This window comes from Phyllobates terribilis, unplaced genomic scaffold, assembly GCF_046119375.1.
Source record: "Phyllobates terribilis strain yellow unplaced genomic scaffold, ASM4611937v1 Scaffold_189__1_contigs__length_3638672, whole genome shotgun sequence".
Classification (NCBI taxonomy): domain Eukaryota; kingdom Metazoa; phylum Chordata; class Amphibia; order Anura; family Dendrobatidae; genus Phyllobates; species Phyllobates terribilis.
In genome coordinates this window covers 699958-720165 of record NW_027362949.1, presented here as the reverse complement: position 1 = coordinate 720165, position 20208 = coordinate 699958, and the positions used below count along the sequence as shown (strand labels likewise).

Here is a 20208-nt window from a genome sequence, read left to right as displayed (position 1 = left end):
ATATGGAGGGCCATCAGGGAAAGGAGGTGACTTTCTGTAATCTGGAAGAGATGATCTGTCACTCATCAGCAATCTTGACCATGTGTCCCCCTGGTGGTTCACATATGCTATAGCAACTAGATTATCCAAGAGGATCTTTACATTCTGGCCCTGAAGAAAAGGTAAGAAATTATTCACCGCCTTGTCTACCGCCAGAAGTTCTTTTGCATTGGAGGAGAGACCCTTTTCGATATCTGACCAGGTCCCCTGGGCTCCCCACCCTCTGGGACTCGCATCTGTGGTAATTGTGCTAGTGACCCCAAGTACCCAGGGAACCCCTCGAGATTGGTGGCAGGATGAGCCTAACCTCTATAAAGATTTTACTGACCGGGGTGATAAGGACTAGAGATGAGCGGTGTTCGACTAGAACTGTTGGCCAATCTCAAATTCGAGCTGTTTTGGGCTGTGTTCGAGTCGTTCGAAGAACACGAACGATTTGCAAAAAATTCGGCTGTTCGAGGTTATGTTCGATAACTGTTCGTGCACCAAAAGCGTGTCCTGCATGTCTGGTGCTATTTAGAGCACCAATCATGCAGGGATTGTCTGCCACTCACTGTAATGCCACAGCCATGGTGGTTGTGACATTACAGTGGTTGCCCAAATCGATGGGAACAGTGCTCACGGTGAAACATGAAAAGCCGGCAATTCAGCAGCGGCATACACCTGTACCCGACAATTTAGAACCGAAAGAATAAAGCATCACACATAGATTAGATAGAAACATGTCAGTCACATATATAAAAAGTGCAGTGACAGTGTTGGTTACTGTACTTGTCATTTAGTGTAAAGGATTTATTAAAAAAAATATTGGTGTTTTCATGCACCGTCTCTTTAAAAAAGCCGGCCGGCAATTCAGCAGCGGTACCCGACAATTTATAACAGAAAGAATAGAGCATCACACATAGATTAGATAGATAGAAACATGTCAGTCACATATATAATAAGCACAGTGATAGTGTTGATTACTGTACTTGTCATTTAGTGTTAAAATAAAGGATTTATTAAAAAAAAAATTGGCGTGGGGTTCCCCGTAATTTTAGTCTCTAGCGGAGGTTAAGCAGACGGCTGGGGCAGATGTTTGAAGCCTGGGAAGGGGGTAATACCCACGGAGCTTCCCAGGCTACTAATATCAGCCCCAGCTGAATACCTAGCCTTTACTAGCTATTAAAATGGGGGACCCCCAAAAAAATGACGTGGGGTCCCCCCTATTTTAATAGCTAGCAAAGGCTAGGCAGACAGCTGGGGACTGATATTAATAGCCCAGGAAGGGTGCCATGAATATTGGCCCCCTCCCAGGCTAGAAACAACAGCCGTCAGCCGCCCCAGAAATGGCGCATCCATAGGATGCGCCAATTCTGGCACTTAGCCTCGCTCTTCCCACTGCCCTGTAGCGGTAGCAGTGGAGTAATAGGGTTGGGGTTGATGTCAGCTTATAATGCCAGCTGACATCAAGCCCAGGTTAGTAATGGAGAGGCGTTTATAAGACACCCCCATTGCTAACCCCATAGTCAAAGTTACAAAAAAACACAAACACCCAGAATAAAGTCCTTTAATTGAAATAAACACACAATTCTTTATTGTTCTAAATTAAACCATACTTACCGTCACGCCCATTCCAGCTGAAGCCAACGATCTCCTGCAATAAAAGTAAAATAATAAAGCAACATCATCCTTACCTTTCCATGGTTCCCACGACAGCTTCAGCTCTGCTACATTCACATGACAGGCTGGACCGCAGCAGAACGCTGCCATCCAGCTTGCCATGCGGCAGACACTAAGAAGCGCAGGCATGCTTGCGCTCCTCAGTGTCTGGCTGTGACGGCATCCAGATGAGCCGAGTTCATGTCCAATGAACTCAGCTCACCTCATGCACGTCACTGACAGCGTGGGAAAATTCTCCTGCGCATGCGGTGAGTGCAGGAGTATTTTCCCACGCTGTCAGTGACGTGCATGAGGTGAGCTCATGTCCAATGAACTCAGCTCACCTCATGCACGTCACTGACAGCGTGGGAAAATTCTCAGCGCTCAGCGCTTGAGCAGGAGAATTCTCCCATGCTGGGATGGCATTGAGATGACAGGCTGGATCACAGCTGAGCGCTGCCATCCTACATACCATCCTTCATAGACACTGCAGAGCGCAGGCATGCTTGCGCTCTGCAGTGTCTCTGAAGTACAGTAATCAACACTATCACTGTACTTATTATATATGTGACTGACATGTTTCTATCTATCTAATCTATGTGTGATGCTCTATTCTTTCTGTTATAAATTGTCGGGTACCACTGCTGAATTGCCGGCCGGCTTTTTTAAAGAGACGGTGTATGAAAACACCAATATTTTTTTTAATAAATCCTTTAACACTAAATGACAAGTACAGTAACCAACACTGTCACTGTACTTCTTATATATGTGACTGACATGTTTCTATCTAATCTATGTGTGATGCTTTATTCTTTCGGTTCTAAATTGTCGGGTACCGGTGTATGCCGCTGCTGAATTGCCGGCTTTTCATGTTTCACTGTGAGCACTGTTCCCATCGATTTGGGCAACCACTGTAATGCCACAACCACCATGGCTGTGGCATTACAGTGAGTGGCAGACAATCCCTGCATGATTGGTGCTCTAAATAGCACCAGACATGCAGAACACGCTTTTGGTGCACGAACATAACCTCGAACAGCCGAATTTTTTGCAAATCGTTCGTGTTCTTCGAACGACTCGAACACCGCCCAAAACAGCTCGAATTTGAGATTGGCGAACAGTTCTAGTCGAACACCGCTCATCGCTAGTCCTTATCACCCCGGTCAGTAAAATCTTTATAGAGGTTAGGCTCATCCTGCCACCAATCTCGAGGGGTTCCCTGGGTACTTGGGGTCACTAGCACAATTACCACAGATGCGAGTCCCAGAGGGTGGGGAGCCCAGGGGACCTGGTCAGATATCGAAAAGGGTCTCTCCTCCAATGCAAAAGAACTTCTGGCGGTAGACAAGGCGGTGAATAATTTCTTACCTTTCCTTCAGGGCCAGAATGTAAAGATCCTCTTGGATAATCTAGTTGCTGTAGCATATGTGAACCACCAGGGGGACACATGGTCAAGATTGCTGATGAGTGACAGAATATCTCTTCCAGATTACAGAAAGTCACCTCCTTTCCCTGATGGCCCTCCATATAAGGGAAAAAGAAAACACCAGAGCAGATTTCCTAAGCTGCTATCCTCTGATGCAAGGGGAATGGGAACTAAATCAAGGAAATTTTACCCAAATAGCCGAAGATGGGGGGGTGGGGGGCCCTCCGGTCAGGTAGATCTGTTTGCCACAAAACTAAATCGGAAGACAAAGATCTTGTGTTCCCTAAATCCCCTAGCTGTGGATGCTCTCCTGATACGTTGGGATTTCAGCCTGGCGTATATGCCTCCCCCTGGTTGGCTCTTCTTCTCATAGTCATAAGAAAGATCAGGGAGGAGAAGACCAGGGTTCTGCTGATCGCAGCCTTTTGGCCCAGGAGGCCCTGGTTCTCATGCCTGAGGAGCATGTCCATCTCCGATCCTTGGGTTCTTCCAGAGATTCCGTATCTCCTCAAGCAACTGGCCTCCACTTGACGGTGTGGAACTTGAAAAGACACTGCTAAATCGGAAAGGTTTTTCCCAAGGTCTAGTAACCATCCTGATGCACAGCAGAAAACCTGGGGTTGATGGGGAAGGGGAAGGCGCCAATAGGAAAAATCTTGGCATTTTTACAAAAAGGTCTTGAACTAGGGTTATCCACCAACACCCTTAAAGTTCAGGTTTCTGCCTTGGGTTCCCTATATAGCTGTGATCTAGCGGGTAACTATTGGGTTTCTCGGTTCATTAAGGCAGCTTTTAGATCTAGACCTATTATTAAAAGCAGCTTGGTTCCCTGGGATTTAAATTTGGTTATAAAGGCCTTGACTAGCTCGCCGTTTGAGCTAATAGTCAGCAACCCTTAAATCCCTCTCCCTTAAGACCGCTTTGTTAATAGCTTTAACCTCGGCCAGGAGCATTAGTGACATCCAGGGCCTGTCTATGGCCTCGCCGTTTACTCAAATTCTGGATGATAGGCAGGATCTAGTCTAAAAATCACTCTCTCTCTCCCTAAGGTAACCACTCGTTTCCACAGTCTTCAGGAAGTCCTCCTACCCTCCTTTTGTCCAAATCCTAGTAACCAGAAAGAGGCGGAGTTACATACGTTAGATATGAGGAGATGTGTGGTTAGGTACCTTTCAGTTACCAGAAGCTTTAGGAAAGATAACTCGTTGTTTATATCCTACCAAGGGGCTAGAAAACGGTCTAATGTCACAAAGTCCACCATAGCTAGATGGAATAGGGAGGCCATTTCTCTAGCATATACATCTAGCGGCAAGGAAGTGCCAGGAGGGTTGAAGGCTCAGTCCACCCGGGCTGTGGCGACCTCCGGGGCTGAGAAGACAGGTGTCTTGATTAGAAGACATATGTAAGGCTGCTACCTCATCCTGTCCCTCTACATTCCATAGACACCCCCATATCTAACCTATATAGTATCGGCTGACCTCACCTTTGGGAGAAGAGTGTTCCAGGCTGTGGTCCTTCAATAGATTACTTCATCCCTGTAATTCTCTCGTGGTGCTGTCATGGTCGACCGATAAAATCATAAGTTACTTACCGGTAATGGGATTTTTCAGAGACCATGACAGCACCCTTACATTCCCTCCTTTCACCTTTGTGGGAGCACTCTCCTTTTATAAATTATAATCTCACACTCAATAGGTGTCGTGTGGTATGGCAACTTTGTGATTGTTTGCTGTGTTCATTAACCTGGCGGTCCTCTCAGTGCTCTGTAATCCAAACTGAGGCGGGAGAGAGGCGGCGCCCTTTTAAGCCTGTAGGTTTCCTCTCCTTGGTGGGCGGATCCCCTCTCTCGTGGTGCTGTCATGGTCTCTGAAAAATCCCGTTACCGGTAAGTAACTTATGACTATTCATTTGATGGAGCAATCAAAAAGTTGTACCCCAAAATGGTAAGTATTAAAAACGGTCTTAGACAATTGAAACATGAGCCAAACAATTTGTTTGCAAAGTTTAGAATTTTTTAAAAGCAGTGAAATGTTTTTGTTTTTTTTTCTTCTGCACCATTTCACTTTATTTGGAGTTCATTACCTTTTTTTCTATATCTTGCACAGTAAAGTGAATGGTGTCATTCAAAAATACTGTAATTTTGTACCACAAAATACACCTCAACCCTGCTGTATTGAATAGTGTCTGTGTTATTCACTATATAATATGTTGTTTTATATGGTATACTCATGTATAGTGACTAGTGATGATCAAGCGTGTTCTATGAACCCCTTCGGCGAGCACGCTGTCTAACAGCCGTGACACTTGCAGGCACAGCGACATTAAAAGAAATGCCGAGCATGCCAAAATACTCAGCGAGCACCCGAGCGTGCTCGCCGAAGGGGTTGATAGAACACACTCGATCATCACTAATAGTGACCAGATACCTCTAAGGAATCTTTTTTACTGGTGCTTGAAGTACAAATTTTTGTAGCGCTAATGATTAGCTAGTATGCAACTATGTGAACTGCAATTGCCATTTAATAATTTAAGGGAATCCATCAGATATACCCCCCCTCCAATTCCCATTCATGACCATGCAGGATTTGGAAAGCTAAATCCATAGACACCTCTATATCTTTTATCTGTTGCTGCATTTCTGAGTGCTCTGGGTGTAACGGAGCACTTACCGAGCCTCAGCCTTCCAAGGTTGCTTCCCTGCCAAGCACCAGCCTCTTTATCTTGAGTTATAGCTTACTTTCTGATTTTCCTTGCTTGGTGCCTGACGTCCCAAAAAACTGTGAGCTATCATTGACACTGAGGCTAAGTTCCCACCACGAGCCTTCAGTGAGCTTCTGATGTTACAGATTTAAAGAAAAAAAAACAAGTAACCTATTTTACTTAATAGGTGCAGGAATGCTGTAGAAAATCTGCAACATCGAAAACTCATCAAAAGCGATGGGAACGTAGCCTAAAGAGAACGGATGCTTGCTGTGGGAGATAATCTCAGGAGACAGAGACTTAACTCCTCATTTGCATGTGAACCAAAATTCTAATTACTTAGGAGTGCAGCAACAGGTAGAAGATATAAAAGTGTCCATTGGTTTAGATTTACATGTCAAAGGCCTGCATGCCCACATCTGAGGTCAAACAGATTTCCTTTTAAAATTAGTGTATTGCTTTGAACTGGAGCTATTGCTCAATCAGTAGCGCCACACACAGTCACAAGGTAGCCCTAGCCTAATGGAGCACCATAGACACTAGCACTGGGAACTTTCCCTCCGTACACGCAAAACATACACAAAAAAAAGCAATTTGGCACGTTATTAATTATTTATGTAGATTTATAGAATGAAATGTTGGATCTCGTACGAGCTCGATCCTTGTTTTTCACAGAACTCATATCTATTATAGTCTAGGGCTGTTCACATATTTCTGCGGATCGCATATTTTTCACCGAAACACGTTGACCTGTCGGATTTTGATCCAAATCAAAGTTTAGAACTTCTCGGATGCAAAACAAAGCTGATGAAAATCGGTCTTTTTTTTTTTTTTTACCTACAAGAGAAATCACTGTAGTCTGAATGAGGCCTTACTCTATTATTTATTTTTTAAGCAGCGTTCATTCCAGGCTGCTGTACACATGAAGAGGGTTTACACACATAAAATACATATATAAAACACAGAAACAAGCTAACCTTGACAGACTAGTATGGAGGGGGACACTGCCACCACGAGCTAACAGTGTGGATTCTGGGGTCTCGCTCCTTCCCTCAGGGTGTATTCCAAAAGCCGCCTCCAATAAGCAAGTTCTGGACAAGCTGCAGGTGGAGAGGGAGCCCGGATTACGGTGAAGGCCCAGACTGCGTCTCTGTTTTACACTTAGGAGGGAAAGAAGTATCTCCTGAACCTGATCCACACTCCGGTGAGTGTGACGTTTCTTCTTGATTTGTTTCTCTGTGCTCTTGTTGCAGATGTTCAGATACTGAATGAGTTATACAAAATGCAGCAGCTGCAATAATAATAGTAATAATAATTTATTATTTTACAGGGTGGGCCATTTATATGGATACACCTAAATGAAATGGGAATGGTTGGTGATATCATCTTCCTGTTTGTGGCACATTGGTATATGGGAGGGGGAAAACTTTTCCAGATGGGTGGTGACCATGGCGGCCATTTTGGATCCAACTTTATTTTTTCAATGGGAAGAGGGTCATGTGACACATCAAACTTATTGAGAATTTCATAAGAAAAACAATGGTGTGCTTGGTTTTAACGTAACTTTATTCTTTCGTGAGTTTTCTACAAGTTTATGACCACTTATAAAATGTGTTCAAAGTGCTGCCCATTGTGTTGGATTGTCAATGCAACCCTCTTCTCCCACTCTTGACACACTGATAGCAACACCGCAGAAGAAATGCTAGCACAGGCTTCCAGCATCCGTTGTTTCAGGTTGATATCACCAACCATTCCCATTTAATTTAGGTGTATCCATATAAATGGCCGACCCTGTAGATCTAACACTGTTTTTTTTTTTTTTATAGACGCCCATAAGAGCTATCCAATATTTTAAAATTGAAAGAGTTTGCTCTCAGATTACAACTTATCACTTTTCTACAGAACAGATTGCTTGCTAATAGCTGGGGACCCATCTCTGGGACCCCAATCACAGGAAATCAGGTGCAGGAGCCATATTACGCCAATGGATTGGCCGATGAGCGTGTGCACTGCTGCTCCACTCAAAGTGTAATGGGCTGTCGGAGATGGCCGAATTCAGAGCTCAGCTATCTCCATCAGTCCCGTAGACAATGGCACCACTCCATTAAAAAAGGGGATGTGAGACATCTGTTCTTCTGATCATTGGAGGTCCCGCTTGTCAACCCCCCCACAGAATAGCCAAAAAGTTGCGATCTTGGCACAGCCTATTTAAGAATGCTATAGAAAAAAAACCACCAGCTCACCCACAGCGGCTCTCGGCGTGCTGAAGCCTGGAGATCGTGTGGCCACACGTGTGTAAATCACAGGAAAAAGAAAAGGAACTCCAGCTCCATAAAATCCATCTTTATTATTTCATCTTTAAAAGTCCATTAATCCACAAGGTTCAAGTGAAAAATTTTTGCAACATAGCAACATGTTTCCAACGCTCAGCATTCTTTGTCCATCTACATACGAAATGACTCCCCTTACATTTATACATGGTTATTTAAGAATGCGCCTTGTATCCATCAATCCATATTTGTCCAACATGTTTTCCCTTTTAACGTTTTTGTACTTTTGTAGGGTCATGTTGATTTTAGCTACGAAGTTTCAAGGTCCCTTTCTGCTTGCCAAGGTGTATTATTGGTGGTTGACGCAAATGAGGTACTTTTCCTTAGTGACGCTGTATGTAATAATAATGCATATGCTACCTGTAGGGTAGATATAATTTATGATATACTGATTACTTCTTTATTCTTCCAGATTTATTGTACACTTGCATCTATACTCTTATTAGATTCTGATTATATAAAGACAGAGACTCTGATTCCAGCCATGTGTCAATAACTGGCTGCTTGTTTTAGTTTTATCACTCAAGGACTAGTAAACCTGCTACCATGTAGTCCTCCACATTCATGAGCTCTATATATAGCCCCACCCGCACCACTGATTGACAGCTTTCTGTGTACCCTGTGCATAGGCAGAACATCTGCAGCTAATAAAGGGATTTTATCAACACTGCATCAAGCAGCTCAGTAAGTGACACATCGCTGGAATCCAGGTACCACGGGTTTACCGTAACTAGAGGGGCCAGAAGACTGCGGCGTCTGAGCTCCTGCACTGATTAGAAGCACTTCACTATCATATTAAACCGTGAAGGTTTCTGCTAGCAGTGCAAAGGTTAATCTGTTCAGTTGAGAGCTGCTAGAGCTTTCCAGCATTGATGGTCTCAGCTGTTCAGTGTTGGCCTCTCCCCTCTCCTATATATACTCGCCTCTGGCAATCTTGGATTGCCAGTGTTAGATTTATGCTGCCTAGTTCTGGAGTCGGAGGTGTTGGTTGTTTTGAAGAGGCGTTTGTGTGTTAACCGCTGTCTTTGCCAGAGACATAAGAAGACACTCCAATTTGCAGGGGGCCTGGGGTCAAGGGCACCTAGGTTTGAGTTAACTGAGGAACCCATGCTGTTGGGTGTGGAAACTTGTTCTGTTGGTCCAACTGTAGTTTGGCGGAAAGGGGGAGTGTGTGTGTGTGTCTTTCCTAAATTCCTAAACACCCACCGGAAAACTAAGGCACCCGAGTTGAGGGGTGAATTGGCAACTCGGGGGTGTACTTATTTCCTCTGTGGGTAGGTCACAATTTTTTTTTTACCGTCCAAGATCCATCTTGGCAAAAGTATGGTGGTAATTTCTGCCTTTCTGGACAGTGGGGCGGGGTTTATTTTGATTGACGCTAGGTTCGATTGACGCGCCCCCTGGGCCATGTTGTTAGGGATACCCGGAGCCGGATCAGATGGGGGTTGTAGTCTCCGAGTGGCTGTGACCCGGTCCGTGCCCAGGGTGTCAAGCTCAGTGTGTGGCAGTCCTTATGATGTTACTAGATGTTCTTTTGTGTCGACTACGCCACCCGTTGAATTGCGGTCAATACGGCCGCCGCTGCAGCAGGGTCCGCTGAGGCTGGTGATGTGTGTGCAGCTTAGGTAGTATAACCCCCAACGGGAGGGGTATAGCCTCAGGGGGTCAGTTGCAGAGGATGGGGGTTGTGGTGGTGCAGCGGGGATGGAAATGAGACTCAGAGTCGGGCTGTGCAGTTCAGGGTTTGTTTACTTACTGCAGTTGTTCTGGTCACTCCGGCCTTGAGTGACCACCCGAGCCGTGCTGCGTCCACCAGGTCCTGGACTCAGCCAACCCCCAGGTGATTCTGGAGCGTGGTCCTGAGCTCCCTTTCTGTCCTGTCCTCTTCTCTGGCCTTCCCCACCAGGGATCCACCTATGTCCGGCTCCCTCGGGCCTCTTGGTGGTAAACCCTTGTCTCTGGGTTCCCTGACCCTATTCCTGGTCTGCCTTCCAGGTGGATTTAGTGGGTGATCGTGGCAGATCGATCCTGCCCACGACCTCCGGTTCCTGGCTAAGGTGTGCTGTAGCCTCTGCCAGCTTGGGATCCGGTACCCTGTTGCCAACTCTTCACCCTCTGGTCTAATTTGGGCTCTTGGAGTTCCTTCTTTCTCCCCCTCTGGGTCTTTCTTTCTCCTCTCTCTCTCTCTTGGCCTTGGAGCTGCTCTTCTCCTCTGCTCTGACAGACTGACCTCACTCTGCAAAAGACCCTGTCCTAAGATGGTGCCCACCTTATATACTCCCTCTATGTGTGAGCTCAGGTGACCAGCACCCAATGAGCTCCTAGCACTACCCAGACTGCTCCCCCTATCTGCCCCTACACTACTGGGATGTTCCACCCCCTCCCACTCCAGCCAGGAACAGACACTGTCGTACCTGCACATTTCTCTAGTGGGAGTACCATCGGTCTGTTCCCCGGAAATGGGATGTGTGTAGTGCATGCAGCTAACTGAGCTCAGTTCCACACTCCATCCTTACCCGGGAGTGGAATACCACACCTCTGGCTTGAGGTGTAATACCCCTGTAGCAGCCGAATCCTCAGGGTGCTACACGATCAGGACCTCAAACCTCATAAATTTTCTGGCTCAACACCCATAATCGCCATTGACTCTGCACCCTTGAGCTAGGGCTATTTTACTCTTATCGCTCGTGTGCTACTGTAACGGGTCTGGGAGGCGGAACCTCTGGGCTACAATACAAGGGGGCGGTCCTTGTAAGGGAGCGGGTGGCGACCAGGCAGGCAGTCACAGGAGGTGACCTGGACAGTCTCTGAGTGAACGGGACAGTCTCTGAGTGAACGGGACAGTCTCTGAGTGAACGGGACAGTCTCTGAGTGAACGGGACAGTCTCTGAGTGAACGGGACAGTCTCTGAGTGAACGGGGCTGGAGGTCACGGCAAGTGACCGGGGCAGTCTCTAGGTATAGGGTTGGTACGACCTGTGGCGGCTGAAGATAGACGAGAGCTCCCAGGTGAGCAGGCGAGAGTCTCTGGATGAACGGGTGGTCACAGCATGTGACGGCGGAGCCTCCAGGAAGACCAGCGGACAGGCGACAGATGAGCGCTCCCAGGTGAGCGGGCAGAAGTCTCTGGACAGGCGGGTGGTCACAGCACGTGACGGCAGAGCCTCCGGGTAGGCAGACAGACAGGTAGCAGATGAGCGCTCCCAGGTGAGCGGGCAGGAGTCACTGGACAGGCAGGTGGTCACAGCACGTGACGGCGGAGCCTCCAGGTAGGCTAGCAGGCAGATAGCAGATGTGCGCTCCCAGGTGAGCGGGCAAGCTGGTCCATAGACAGACTGACAGGAGTTGGTAGGCAGACCGTCGGACCTCAGGCAGGCAGGCAGGTAGCTGATGTGCGCTCCCAGGTGAGCGGGCAAGAGTCTCTGGAATAGCTGGTGGTCACAGCACGTGACAGCGGAGCCTCCGGGCAGGCAAGCAGGCAGGTTGCGGAGAAGCGCTCCCAGGTGAGCGGGCAGGCTGGTCCTTAGACAGACTGACAGGAGTAGTAAGGCAGACCGTCGGACCTCAGACTAGCAGACAGGTAGCAAGTAATCAGGCAGGAATCTGACAGGTAACTGGCAGGTAACTGGCAACGGGACCTGAGGGCTGAAGCACAGGTGAGACACAGGTGCAAAGAACATTGCTCGGGCACCTCCATTTTGGAGGAGGTGCCTTATATATGATGAAGTCCTCCGGCCATTGGCCGGGGACTCCTTAGGACGACGCGCGCGGCCCCTTTAAGAGGAGGGGAGCGCGCGCGCGCGTGCCCTAAGCACAGGGGCCGGGAAGGAGCGCGCGCTAGAGCAGAGCGGGAGGAGGACGCCGGGAAGGAGCGCGCGCTGACAGCAGAGCGGGAGAGGGACGCCGGGCACGGGGCAGAGCGGTGAGGGGAGCAGCGTCCCTGCCTAGCAGAGGGCAGGGACGCCGGCACTACAGTACCCCCCCCTTTAGGCCCCCCCTTTTTTAGGCCAGACAGAAATTTAGCTAGGATGAGAGGGGCATGGATGTTCTCCCGGGGCTCCCACGTTCTCTCCTCAGGACCAAACCCCTTCCAATCTACCAGAAAAAAGGTCTTTCCTCTTACCCTTTTGGTGGCAAGAATGTTCTCTACCTCAAACTCGTCCTCAGCGGAAACCGGAGCAGGAGGCATACCTGTAGACTTGGAAAAAGAGTTAAGTACCACAGGTTTGAGGAGAGATACATGGAAGGAGCTAGGGATCCGTAAGTTGGCCGGGAGTTTCAATTTATAGGCCACCGGGTTGATCTGACTGGTGACCTCCAGAGGTCCGATGAACCGAGGCCCTAACTTGTAAGAAGGTATCTTGAGTCGAACATATTTAGATGAGAGCCAGACCTTATCTCCTGGACGAAATTGAGGAGGATCCAGGCGTTTTTTGTCAGCGTGTCTTTTCATCCGTTCGGACGACTGAAGGAGTGCGGATCGGGTACTCTCCCAAATGGAGGAAAATTTGCTAACGAGAGATTCCGCAGCCGGGTTGTCCACCAAGGTGGAGACAGGAAAAGGAATCCGAGGATGCTGACCAAAGACTACAAAAAACGGGGATTTGGAGGAGGATTCGCTCTCATGATTATTGTAAGAGAACTCGGCCCATGGTAGGAGATCCACCCAGTCAGAATGGTGGGCATTAACGAAGTGCCGGAGGTAACTGGTCAGGTTCTGATTGATCCGCTCCACTTGACCATTGGACTGTGGGTGGTAAGCGGAAGAGAAGTCCAGGGTGACGTCTAGTAGTTTACAAGTGGCACTCCAGAAGCGTGAGGTGAACTGTACCCCACGATCCGACACGATGTGGAGGGGCAGGCCATGAAGACGGAAGATGTGACGAATAAAGTCTCTAGCTAGCTCGGGTGCAGACGGGAGGCCTGGTAGGGGAACGAAATGAGCCATCTTGGAGAAGCGGTCAGCGACCACCCAAATGACCGTACAACCGGCAGAGAGTGGGAGGTCAGTTATGAAGTCCATTGCAATATGCTGCCAGGGGGCAGCAGGTACTGGGAGCGGAAGGAGGCGACCGGCTGGCAGATGTCTCGGAACCTTGTTGCGGGCGCAGGACACACAGGCAGAAACAAAGTCTATTACATCCTTGTGCAGGGTAGGCCACCAGTAGTGACGGGAAATAAGCTGGAGGGTCTTCTTCTGACCAGCGTGGCCAGCCAGTTTAGACGAGTGACCCCAGTGAAGGATCTTCTCCCGATCAGGTACTGATACGAACGTCTTTCCGGGAGGGAGACGATTTAGACTCACGGGAGCCACCTGCATTACTCTGGCGGGATCGATGATGTGTTTCGGATCTTCCTCGAGATCAGATACCAGAAAGGATCGAGACAAGGCGTCCGCCTTGACGTTTTTGTCAGCCGGGCGAAAATGAAGGACAAAATCAAAATGAGCAAAAAACAAGGACCACCGGGCTTGGCGCGGGTTAAGTCTCTGGGCATGCTGGAGGTAAGCCAAGTTCTTGTGGTCAGTGTAAATTATTACCGGGTGAAGAGCCCCCTCAAGCAGGTAACGCCACTCCTCCAATGCCAGTTTGATGGCCAATAACTCTCGATCTCCTATGGAATAATTGCGCTCTGAGGAGGAGAAGAGTTTAGAGAAGAAGCCGCAAGTTACCATCCTCCCGGAAGAAGATTTTTGAGTAAGTACCGCTCCAGCTCCAGAGGAGGAGGCGTCCACTTCCAGGAAGAACTGCTTGTTGCCGTCCGGGCGATGCAGCACCGGGGCGGAAGAGAAGGCCTGTTTTAAGGAAAGAAAGGCTTCTTCTGCTTCGGGCGGCCACTGTTTGGGATTAGTACCCTTACGGGTGAGCGCGGAAATTGGGGCAGTCCGGGAAGAGAAGTGTGGTATGAAGAGGCGGTAGTAGTTGGCGAAGCCCAGGAACCGCTGAATGGCTTTCAACCCCTCCGGTCGGGGCCATTTCTCGATGGCAGACAGTTTCTCTGGATCCATTCGTAGGCCGGTCTGAGAAATAATGTAGCCCAAAAACGGAAGCGAGGTCTGCTCAAAGAGGCACTTCTCGTATTTAGCGAAGAGGTGATTCTGCCTGAGCCTGAGCAGGACCTGACGAACGTCCCTCCGGTGAGTCTGGAGATCCGGAGAGAAGACCAAGATGTCGTCCAGGTACACCACTACGCAGGAGTAGAGAAGGTCCCGGAAGATGTCATTGACCAACTCTTGAAAGACGGCAGGAGCGTTACAGAGACCAAAGGGCATTACCAGGTATTCATAGTGGCCGTCCCGGGTGTTGAATGCCGTCTTCCATTCATCCCCCTGACGGATACGAACCAGGTTGTACGCCCCACGGAGGTCTAGTTTGGTGAAGATTCTAGCCCCCCTCAGACGATCAAATAATTCTGGAATGAGCGGAAGGGGGTACTTATTCTTCACCGTGATCTGGTTTAGGCTTCTATAGTCTATACAGGGACGGAGAGAGCCGTCCTTCTTTTTGACGAAAAAGAAGCCTGCTCCCGCCGGGGAGGTAGATTTCCGGATGAATCCCCTGGCCAGATTCTCCTCAATATATTCGGACATCGACCGGGTCTCAGCAGCGGATAAAGGATAAATACGCCCACGGGGAGGAGTAGTACCGGGTAACAGGTCGATGGGACAGTCGTATGGTCTATGAGGGGGTAATGTCTCTGCCTCCTTTTTATTAAAGACATCAGCATAAGACCAATAAGGAATCGGAAGTCCAGGTAGATTAGCTGGGGTAGGAGAGGGACGGACGGGATGGACGGGAACCAGGTAGGTCTTATGACAGTCTTGTCCCCAGCGAAGGACTTCTCCAGTTTGCCAGTCAAGCACGGGTGCATGTTTCTGGAGCCAAGGCAGACCTAGCAAGAGGGCGTGAGAGAGTCCAGGCAGAACATGAAAGGAGATACTTTCAGAATGCAGCATTCCCACCTGCAGAGTAATGGATTCGGTGATGAGTTGGATGGGGCGTGGTAAGAGCCCCCCATCCACGGCAGCCACAGACAAGGGTACAGCCAGAGGTTTGGTGGGGATGCGGTATTTCTCTACCAGGGACTGTGAAATAAGATTCCCGGCTGCTCCAGAGTCCAGTTGGGCTAGTTCGAAATAACGGTTCTCCCCGTAGACGATTGAAACTGACAACAGCAGGGATGGAGAGGATTTATTCTTGTCTAGGTGGACCTCTCTGAGCGAACCTAGACACAGGCATTTCCCGACCTCTCCGGGCAGGCACGGATCCGGTGCTCCTTACTGCCACAGTAGAAGCAGGTCCCCTCGGCACGGCGTAAGTCCTGCATAGGCTCAGGAGGGTGTACCTGGTTAGAGACAGAAGGAGTGACGGGTTTCTGAAAAGTAGGAGCTAAACGTAGTAACCTCCTCTCACGGGTGACCTCTCTGGCACGCTCCTGGAACCGTAGGTCAATCCGGGTGGCAAGAGTTATTAAGTCATCGAGAGTGGTAGGAATGTCCCGACCGGCAAGTTCATCTTTAATACGGCCGGACAGACCCTCCCAGAAGACGGAAACCAGAGCGTCGTTATCCCAGGCCAGCTCCGAGGCAAGGGTACGGAACCGTATGGCATATTGGCCCACGGTGAGGCTTTCCTGACGGAGGCGTAGCAATGATGATGCGGATGAGGTCTTCCGTCCGGGTTCGTCGAAGACTTTCCGGAAAGCCGTGAGAAAAGCAGGCAAGTTGGACACCAGGGGGTCTCCTCTCTCCCATAGAGGATTTAGCCAGGCCAGAGCCTCCCCGGTGAGATGGGACATGATGAATGCAATTTTGGCTCGGTCGGAGTTAAACTGGTGGGACAATAGTTCAAAGTGCAGGGTGCACTGATTTATGAAGCCCCAAGCCTGGACGGAGTCGCCTCCGAAGCGAGGAGGTGCAGAAAGCCGGGGTCCGGGGTAGGATACCATGGTATTAGTGGGCAGCGGAGCTGCCGGATTGCGAGACATGGCACTGGCGGAGGTTGTCGGTGGAGCAGTCAGAGTATCCAGGCGAGTATTGACATTCCGCAGGTGACCCAGGATGGACTCCTGTTGGGACCTTTGACGGGACAGTTCATGACACAGGTCCGAGAGCGAGGGAGCTTGGGTGCCACCGGGTTCCATGGCCCGAGCAAACTGTAACGGGTCTGGGAGGCGGAACCTCTGGGCTACAATACAAGGGGGCGGTCCTTGTAAGGGAGCGGGTGGCGACCAGGCAGGCAGTCACAGGAGGTGACCTGGACAGTCTCTGAGTGAGCGGGACAGTCTCTGATTGAACGGGACAGTCTCTGAGTGAACGGGACAGTCTCTGAGTGAACGGGACAGTCTCTGAGTGAACGGGGCTGGAGGTCACGGCAAGTGACCGGGGCAGTCTCTAGGTATAGGGTTGGTACGACCTGTGGCGGCTGAAGATAGACGAGAGCTCCCAGGTGAGCAGGCGAGAGTCTCTGGATGAACGGGTGGTCACAGCATGTGACGGCGGAGCCTCCAGGAAGACCAGCGGACAGGCGACAGATGAGCGCTCCCAGGTGAGCGGGCAGAAGTCTCTGGACAGGCGGGTGGTCACAGCACGTGACGGCAGAGCCTCCGGGTAGGCAGACAGACAGGTAGCAGATGAGCGCTCCCAGGTGAGCGGGCAGGAGTCACTGGACAGGCAGGTGGTCACAGCACGTGACGGCGGAGCCTCCAGGTAGGCTAGCAGGCAGATAGCAGATGTGCGCTCCCAGGTGAGCGGGCAAGCTGGTCCATAGACAGACTGACAGGAGTTGGTAGGCAGACCGTCAGACCTCAGGCAGGCAGGCAGGTAGCTGATGTGCGCTCCCAGGTGAGCGGGCAAGAGTCTCTGGAATAGCTGGTGGTCACAGCACGTGACAGCGGAGCCTCCGGGCAGGCAAGCAGGCAGGTTGCGGAGAAGCGCTCCCAGGTGAGCGGGCAGGCTGGTCCTTAGACAGACTGACAGGAGTAGTAAGGCAGACCGTCGGACCTCAGACTAGCAGACAGGTAGCAAGTAATCAGGCAGGAATCTGACAGGTAACTGGCAGGTAACTGGCAACGGGACCTGAGGGCTGAAGCACAGGTGAGACACAGGTGCAAACAACATTGCTCGGGCACCTCCATTTTGGAGGAGGTGCCTTATATATGATGAAGTCCTCCGGCCATTGGCCGGGGACTCCTTAGGACGACGCGCGCGGCCCCTTTAAGAGGAGGGGAGCGCGCGCGCGCGCCCTAAGCACAGGGGCCGGGAAGGAGCGTGCGCTGAGAGCAGAGCGGGAGGAGGACACCGGGAAGGAGCGCGCGCTGACAGCAGAGCGGGAGAGGGACGCCGGGCACGGGGCAGAGCGGTGAGGGGAGCAGCGTCCCTGCCTAGCAGAGGGCAGGGACGCCGGCACTACAGCTACATCTGCAGGTAGGGGCCTTGCACTCAAAATTTATTGACTGTTATGTGCTAGAGGGCTTGCCCTCTCCTGTGGTCCTTAGACTACCTTGGTTTACGCTGCACAATCCTGTGGTAGGTTGTGTGCCCACTTTATCTTTTAAGCGTTTCTGCAGCGGCAATTCCATTGCAGAAACGCTTAAACGCTTGGTAGAAGGTCTGCAATGTTCCCCAATGATAATCCGCATGTGCTGTGCACATGCTGCGGAAATTTCCGCTGCACATTATCAGTGCGGAAAAATCCGCAGCACTACCAGTTATTTTGCGTAATCGCGACGTTTTACCTCCATTAACTTGCATTGAATCGCTTAATATCCGCATGACTACATGTGCACATGCGGATATTAAGCGATTCAACGTGCGGATGGTACCCGGGTCTGGAGAAGAGGAGACATGCCGGTTGCATGTATTTATATAATGTGACCAAGTTGTCAAGCACTTTCCAAGTGATGCTAAAATCGCTTGGAAAGCGCTTGACAACCCACATGCGGAAATGCATGTGAAAAAACGCTTCACTTACGCTTGTCCCTGGCAGGAAAAACGCATGTAAAATCCGCATGCATTTTTTCTGCCAGGGAGATGCAGAAACGCTCAGGAAAAATCCAGAGCATTTCTGCATCGTGGGCACTTAGCCGTAGACTGACAGACTCGGGAGGTGGTAAAATGGAGCGAGTATTGCCAAGAACACTGCTTGGTCACTCGGATAGCCATGGTGGGTCTGATTTCAGGAATGTGTTTTCTGAACAGGGGTGTCAAGAACTTCCTCCCCATCATCCTTATGATTGCGTCGGTAATATTATTCCTGGGGCCAAGCTGCCAAAAAAACAGGTTATATAATATCTCTGGTTCAGAGAGGCAGGCCATGAAAAACTAGATCACTGAAAGTCTACCAAAGGGCCATATAAGACGTTCTTCATCTCCCATTGCAGTGGGGTTTTTCTTTGTCAAAAAAAAAAAAAAAGGACTAGGGGTTGCGCCCCTGCCTTGATTTTTGCGAGTTTAATCAGATTACGGTCTGGGATGCATATCCTCTCCCTCTCATCCCAGACCTCTTTAGAAAACCATTTGGCTCCTACAATTTGATTAAACTAGACCTCAGGGGGGCTTATAATCTCATTCACATTGAGGAGATGAGTGGAAGACGGCCTTCAATACTCCTGAGGGGCACTATGAAAACCTTGTGATGTTATTTGGGTTGACTAATGCTCCCATTTTTACTCATCTGGCAGGTAGATCACAACAAACCCATCTTGATGACATAATGGTAGACTCCATACTAAATAAGGAGGGAGTCACTGACTGTGTTGACCCTCCCAGGGCCGTGGCGATTGCTGACCCCCCCCCTTCGCTACCCCTTACTGACCAGTGATCCTGAACCCCCGGAAGGATCCAATGAAGCGAAAGGGACGGCTGCTACAAGCCGTCCCATGGATACATAAACACCGGGACATCCCACATTACTTCCTTTCTTTGCTGGTCCCGGAGTCGAACGTCATGGAGATTTCAGGATCAGGTCAGATTGCTGAGGCCCTCCAGGCTGGGTTTGCACAGGGGGGCGAGCGCTGGTTACAGGCTCTCATATCGGGGCTCAGCGCTCATCCCCCTGGCCCCAGCTCTAAATCCCCAGATCACCCTGCCCCTGGCCCTCAACCCCTTATGGGAACATCATATTCCCCAGTCCCAGTCCCCTCACCACTTGGGCCTACTCACCCACTCCAATTGCCCATGGTACAACGGTTCCCTCCACGGCGGTCGGGTCATCTGGAACGGGGGGCTGCATTACTTCCGCGGCCTGGTCCCGATCCCCGTCCTCACCCGACCGCCGCATCCGCACAACTTTACAGTGTTCATCGGGCCACTCAACCCGGCGCAGGGCAGCAGGCGGCTGCGGTAGTGCTGCGGGCGCTCGCTGACTCGGGGAAGCGGGCAGCCGTGGCGGTCCGGAAGCGGGCGTGCGACTCCACTAGGCCGGAGAGGCATGTTGGGGGAGGCGGAGCTGGAGGGCAGGAAGCGCTCGATGCGCATGTGCGGGGCGCGTGTCCGCCCCACGTGACCCCGCAGGTCACGCCCCCCAGTCCAGAATGCTGCGGGGCGGAGCAGGAAGCTGAAGCTAGTGCGGCGGTGGACCCTGCGCCTCACTCACAGCGGGCGCAGGGCTCCGCTGCACTAATAAATGAGTGCCGGCTGTCTGCCGTGTCGGCGGCGGGCACAGAGGGGATTCAGGTCTCCTGCCTGCCACCGGCGCTGGAGACAGCACACAGCCTGCTGTTCCCCACCCCCGTTAACACTCCTGTCCCGCATCCTGCCGAGGAGCGCCCTGGAGGGCGGAGGTCCAGCAGGCACTCCCGTACTCCAGAGCGCTTTAGGCACGGCACCCCGAAGCCTCACAGAAGAAGCTGCGGGCCACTTAGTAATCATTCCCCGCCCCCTCAACACACAGCAGGGGCTGTGGGAGAGCAGAGCTCCGGACAGGAATCCTCTGCCGGGGGCTGTGCTCTGCTTCCCCCCCAAACAATCCCCCACAGAAAAACTCCTATTAAAAATAAAAGAAAAAGTTCCCAAAACAGAACACGTGACACTACACATCCAGGGGACATTGCGGCCCCTGTAATCACCGCAGCC

At 50.6% G+C, this 20208-nt stretch overlaps 1 long non-coding RNA gene across 1 annotated transcript; it reads right to left on the bottom strand.

Moving 5' to 3' along the window:
* Window positions 1-6781: 6781 nt before the first annotated feature.
* On the bottom strand, window positions 6782-19467 carry LOC141213268 (uncharacterized). The gene is made up of 2 exons (XR_012282784.1): window positions 19297-19467; window positions 6782-7097 (listed from the first exon to the last, which is right to left on the bottom strand). It is a non-coding gene; the product is annotated as an uncharacterized lncRNA (long non-coding RNA).
* Window positions 19468-20208: the final 741 nt, after the last annotated feature.